A 6,468-nucleotide genomic window follows, 5' to 3' on the forward strand; every position below is an offset into this window, starting at 1 on the left:
ACACAGCCCATCTTGGGGCCCAGGGCCCCACCCTTGCTTCCAGGCCTGTCACCAATCAGCTGGGGTGTCCCCTGCCGTGACACAGGGCTTGGAGTCCTGACCCTAAGGGCCCCACAACTTCCCTCAGGAGGAGGGGTCTCTGGGGCAGGAGGAGGTGGCTGGGCTTTGCATGGGGAGGGGGGAGCAGGGAATCCAAGGGGGTGAGCATGGCTCTGGAGTTTGGGGGTGACCATCAGCAGTGAGGTGAGGGGAGTAAGAAGGGCCTCCTCACCAGGACTGAGTTTGTCACCCCCGGCCAAGGGAGCCGCTCTTCTGCACAAGGGCCAATTTAGAAAAATGTGGAAAACCAAGTTTCAGGCTCCATGGTAGATAAGTCCCATTCCAGACGGAAATAGCAGGATGTGACCCCGTAAAAATTGGTGAGCGCACGTGAGCCATCGCCTCGCCCAGAAAGGAATTCCCCCGAGAGCCAGAGCTCACCCCACACACATCCAGGGGCCTGGGAGGCCTGGAGTGATGGCCCTGCTGGGGTCCCACTACCCAGGAAGATGGGGAGAAGGGCTGCTGGTCATACAGTCGAGGCCCAAGGAGGGGAAGAGACCTGCCCAGGTCACCCAGCACAGGAGGGCAGTCGGGTGGGACCCAGGACTTCGGGCTTGTCACAGGCCCCCTTCTTAGGACAGGGGCACAGGCCTGCCTGGGAAAGAAGCATCTGGTAAGTGAATAACCCTGCAGACAGGGCCAAGTTGGATGGCTGGCCGAGCCTCAGTTTCCCCTCTGTGGAACAGGGGACAGGACGGCGCCTGCTCACAGGGTCTCTGTGAAGCTAGAGATGGTGCTGCTGTGGTGCTGGGGAGAGCCCTCCTGGTCCTCCTTACCTTGGAAGTGGCCGGAGGGCCCTTCCTGAGGGCCGATGGTGCCTGTCTAGCTGGGCGGGCTGCTGGTCCCTGCGGCCCTGACAGTGGCAGCTACACGTCTTGGTGAAGGATGGGCCAACTCCCCTTCCCAGTCACCCTGGCCCATCGTCCCCCACCACGCACCCTGGGCTGGCTCCCTCTTTCCTTCCAGCCTCCTCTTGTCTCTGCTTCCCCCCTCCTGGTGTCCCTCTCTTGTCACCTCCTGTCCCTCTCTAGGACTTGACCCCCACCTTTCTCTCTCTCATTCACACACTGTCTCTCCCTGCGTGTGTCTTTCTCTGCCTCTCCCCCAGGCCCTCAGGCCCTGAGCTCAGGTCTAGCCCTGTCCAGGGCCACAGAGCCACAGGGCCACATCTCTCCCAGCACTCCCACCGTCACAGCAATGTTCCAGCCCCAGCTCTGCTCACAGTGGTGGAGCCCGGTTACAGAGCTGCTCCTGCTGGCATTTGCTGCTGCATCGCTGATCCCCCCCACTTCCCGGGCAGTGCAGCAGTCTCACCTTGACTTGTTTGTGGCCCAGCCTGGACCCCAGAGCTGCTGCAGGGCTGGCTGCCTCCCCCACCTGGATGGAGGGAGGGCCCCGTGGGCTCCAGGGACAGCTGGCACAGAGTGGAGTGGACTCTTTTTATGCCCAACACCTTCTCCCTGGCAGTGGTGGCACCCCAACCACTGACCCTGCCCCGCCCACCTCAGATTCAGGAGGCTGTGGGAGGATGAAGGGCTCTCATGGGGCCCACTGAGAGCACTGCAGCCCTCAGCCCCCCTCAGGGTCTGCCTGGAGCCGGGGCTACCGGGCAGCTGATGCGGGGCGGGGGCACGGGACTGGTCAGTGCAGGGCCTCTTGCTGGATGCCCATGGCCTCCCTGCACCTCATCCGTTCCTCACCATGAGACACGGCCACTTCATTCTGGTCATCTAGCTCACAACCGGACACCCCTGTGACTGACAGGCCCCACATGCCCAGTGAGTGTTTACCGACTGAAGCAGCACAGCCATCACTAGATCTAGACACAGGCTGTACCCACCACCCAGGAGGAGCCCCGGGGCCCCTGTGGTCACTGCTGCCCTGAAGGGGTAACCTTGCGTCTGCCCTGTCATCTTAGTTCCTGCTGGTTTGTGAGTTGTGTGCCCGTGAATCACTGCATGCCCTCAAGAGGGTTTGACCACTAGTCCTCCAGGAAGCAGACACTGACACAGAGAGAACTGTGACAATTTCATTAGGGGTGACAATAGGAGAGAACAGCAGAGGGGGCAGGTTGGAGCAGGGAAACATTCGGGCCGTAATGCACCTCTGACATCTTCTCTAAACACATCATTGCCACAGCTGAGGGGCCCCTTCAGTTGGCAAATGGACTGTGCTGTAAGGCAAAAAGAGTTATTTATTTTAATAGGATCTTATTTTTTCCTGATTTTGTCTTCTCTAATGTATGTATGGCCTCTGAAGGACACTGTAGTCTGTGTGTGCATCTCCGTGTCTATACAGGATGAAAATAATTATTTTCACATCTCAGACACAGATCTCAAAATGTGCACATTCTCATTATTATATTTCCTTCTTTAACTAGTAAGAGCTAATATTTAATAGAAGAAAGGGACCTTTTGCCTTATGTTTAAAGCAGAGAATGGTAAGCTCTGGGCCTGAGCTCTTATATCTTCAGTTTAATTTAATGTACTTCCTAAGGTCTCTTTTGATGATTCTGTTTGCAGACACTTTCTTTTAAACTATGAGAATGCTGAGTGAGAAATATGTCCCAGTCATTTCGCAAAACAATGTGTGTGCTTGACCCAACCCTCCTCACAATGACGTCAGGGACCAGCGTTACCCCCCGGCTCACAGAGAACAACGCTGAGACCCTGTGGGGGCCCCACTGAGTCTTGGTGTTAGGGGATGAACTGCAAGAACTCAAAGAATCAGAAATTGGATCTTGTGACATAAATGTGGAGATGCCAAGCTGACAGTGGTCATGGTGACAGGAGGGAGCAGGGGTGTAGGGACAGGGGTCCTACAGGGTGTCTCCTGATCACCCCTGACTTCCCCCAAAGAACCTGCTGAAGGGCAAGGCACCTGCTCAGCTGATCTAAATCCTGCCTGCACTTTTCAAATCACTGGGGCAAAAGAAAACTTCAGCCGCACAAATTACCCTGAAAAAAACAAGTTAATTTCAGTTTCTCTGATATCCAGAGATTTCATCCAGACCCAGAACTTTCAGAAACCCAAGAGAACAATCATCTTTATATGAGGTTGTGAACTGAGGGCTTTCTGGAGGCACTGGGTTCTGAAGGGGATACGTGCATGGCTGCACTGAGTCCCCTGCACACACACGTGGCTCTGAGTGGACCTCACGCCGCATTCACACGGCCCGCCTGAGCTGCCCGCCCTGCCAGGAGTGACCTTCCAGCTCCATCTGAGTGAACCCAACAAACGCCCACTGGGCAGATCTTCAATTTCTTTCTTCCCCTCCACACCCTCTTATTCACTCCTGTGTGGCTCACGTGTCCCTCTTCTGCACTCTGAGGCCCTGCACGGGCACATCTGCTATGGTGACAAGCTGTCTGCTGTGAATGTCTCTCTCCCTCACTCGCTCCCTTACCATTCGAGGCAACCCCATGAGCCCCTGAAGTTAGGGGTGTGCTTCACCCCTCACAGAGCACATCACATGGTCCATGCAAGAGGCACATCTGCCAAACTGGGACTTCAAATTCATTTGATATTCTGTCAAAAGTCTCTTCTGTTCTATACAAGAGACATCTGCTTCCCAGGTCAGGATGGGGAAATGACACAGTCCATTACATGTGTGTGCTGGGAAGCTAGACAGACGTCACAATGTCCCAAGTCAGATTTCCTCAGGCATTGCAAGGCCCTGGAGGGCCATCTCCCCTTCTGCAAAGACTCGACAAGGGAGCAGAAGCACATGCTCTCAGCTTACCGAGTGCTGTAACTGGTGGTGGTGGGGGTGGTGGTGGGTGAGACCGCATAGGCCACAACAGAGGTGGGGGTGGCGGTGATGAATAGCCTCTGAGAAGTGACGCTGGGTGTCCCATCGGGTGAGGCACACCAAGTGGTCCTGCACAAGTACCGGGACATCGGGAATCCACAGTGACCTGAAGAACAGAAGAGAGAGCTGTGTTGGATGACAGACAAAAGGAACAACACCTACAGAACCTGAAACCCAATGCAGCAGCTGTCAGCACCGGGCACCCTCCCCTCAACCGGTTGCCCAGACAGCAGCACAGGGACATACACACGACCTTGGGGATAAAACACTTTTGCCACATGACACCGCCGGTGTCTGTAAGAGGAGGAAGGCGAGAGTCCTGCCTGAGATGATGTACAGAGGTTCCAGCAAATTGATAAAGTAGGACCTCCCAAACAGGAAGACTCTCTGTGCAGGACAACCAATCCTGACACCTTCCCCAGCTCCACAGAAGCATGGTCTGCATGAACCAGAAACACAGAGAAAGAAAGGAAGTGAAGGCCTGGTTTTCCACATAGAATCAGAGCCGCACCTGGGTACTTGCTCTGTCTGCAGGACCCTGCCAGACCCTCTATGCCCCCTCCACACAAAGGGCCGTCTTCCGCAGCACACGGGTTGCCCCTGGACGCAAAGAGCACTGGGGAGCTGGGCATCCCGGTGTCCTGCAGCAGAGCTGGCCAAGGGCTCCTGAGGGGACAAGGCTGTCCTCAGAAGGGACTCAGGCTCCGCTACAATCATCCCTATCCTCAGGGACGTCTGGATTTTACGTTCGCTACGGAACGCACCCTACCTGCGTGCTAGGGTAGAGTGACGTGGGGAGTCTCAACCCCAAACCTCACACCAAAAGGACTGTACCAGCTGGTGCGCAAAACCCCACGGTGTGCCATGAGACAGACGAGCAGCTCTGACAGCTTCCAGGGCAGGCCCGACCCGGCGCAGGGTGGGGGACAAACACAACGTACGCACTCTGGTGCGCATCGGAATTCCCCCGCAGGGAAGGAGGCATTTTCACGGCGGGCTCTTTCCCTTCCAGCCTCTATTCCCTACTACAAACGCACCATCTCCGAGAGCCAGGCTTTTCTGCCCAGAGGACAACTGGAGGCAGCGGCCAAGACACACTTACCTCCCGAGAAAAGACAGTGACGGGCTGTGATGTTTACCACACCCAGGAAGACTCAAAGTTGCACAAAGCACACCGTACAACCTGGAGGGAGGGCTTTGCCCCTTTTCCAGGTACCAGGATCTGAATGGACATTCTAAACAGGAGAATCACCTGGCCTGAGCCGGGAAACCAGTCAAAAGAACGACGACACAGAAATCCGTCTCAGTGACCCAGGAGCAACCCCAGGTGCAGGAGGTCAGGAAGGAGTCAGCCGAGCCAGGAGAAGTCAGTGTGGAGCGAGGGCTCACCCTCCTCACGCTGTTTCGAGAAACCCACAGTCAAAGTCTGCGGGCCCCGGCTCCTAAGCACTCCCTCATGGCTCCTGCAGGCACCAGCCAAGGCGACGGGCTCCCGGGAGAAGCAGCCCACTGGCTCCTGGGCAAGAGTTTTGAGTCTGAAAAAGGCAGCGACACGCCACGCCAGACCCGTCACAGGACACACAGTCTGCAGACGAGGCCAGGAACGGCTGCCGGGAGAACGGGAAGATCACCTTTCCCAGGACGAGGTCCAACAGAGCATGACCACCCCACATACCTGGGCCTCCGGGGCCGCCGCAGGCGGGCGGGCGCTGCCGGGCCACACCGGAGCCGCGCCAGGTCCCGCGTCGGCTAAAAACCACAGAAAAGGATGGAGGATTAGGCTTTCCTGCGAAGACACTGCTGAAGCGAAACAAAACCTTTGCGCCTTCCTTCCTTCCTTCCTTCCCCGTATCACACTCGTTTCTTGGAGGAACTGGATACTGACCCCAGGAACTCCTGCATGCTAAGCCCGCATTCTCTCTACTGCTGAGCTACATATACCATTCCCCGCAGAGCACACTAGTTTCTAGGCACAGAGAACAAGAAATGCCAGCCACGTTCACTAACTTACCCAGTGTATAATAAGCTCCGTGTGCTCCACCAACAGAGGTCAGTGTTTTATGATCCGTCAGCTCCTGCGGAGCCATTTCTACAGTCCCAGTAGCGTACTCCGGTTTTGTAATTTCGGGCTTAGTCGCCCCTTCCTAGGAACACAAAACAAGATAAATCAGGAACCGAAATTCAGATCATGTGCATACAATTAGTCAGTCAGGTAGACAACAGTTATTTACCGAAGCTATCAGAACATAAGCCCTATCCTGGGAGAAGCTGGCGGTACAAATAAAAGGCAGATTCTCCTCTCTGTTCTGCCAGAGGCACAGGATCCATGAAAACAAATCAGCACAGAAAAGTTTCAACAGCTCTACAACTGAGGTGAACGGGTACAGTAACGCCACAAAGGACAGGAGAGTCCGCTGCACGTGGATAGCTCAGGGAATGCTGGGAAGACCGCACTGTTTCGTAAAAGAGAGTTCCAGCGCAGTGGGTTGGATGTGGAGGGGCTTAGGGGAAGGGCAGCCTGAGTAAAAGGAGCAGGTGGGAATCAGCGTAAGGCA

At 55.7% G+C, this 6,468-nt stretch overlaps 1 long non-coding RNA gene across 1 annotated transcript; it reads right to left on the reverse strand.

The window, feature by feature from the left end:
- Positions 1-2,117: 2,117 nt before the first annotated feature.
- On the reverse strand, positions 2,118-4,219 carry LOC135319998 (uncharacterized). The gene is made up of 2 exons (XR_010379141.1): positions 3,845-4,219; positions 2,118-2,275 (listed from the first exon to the last, which is right to left on the reverse strand). It is a non-coding gene; the product is annotated as an uncharacterized LOC135319998 (long non-coding RNA).
- Between the last annotated feature and the right edge of the window lie 2,249 nt (positions 4,220-6,468).

This window comes from Camelus dromedarius, chromosome 35, assembly GCF_036321535.1.
Source record: "Camelus dromedarius isolate mCamDro1 chromosome 35, mCamDro1.pat, whole genome shotgun sequence".
Classification (NCBI taxonomy): Eukaryota; Metazoa; Chordata; class Mammalia; order Artiodactyla; family Camelidae; genus Camelus; species Camelus dromedarius.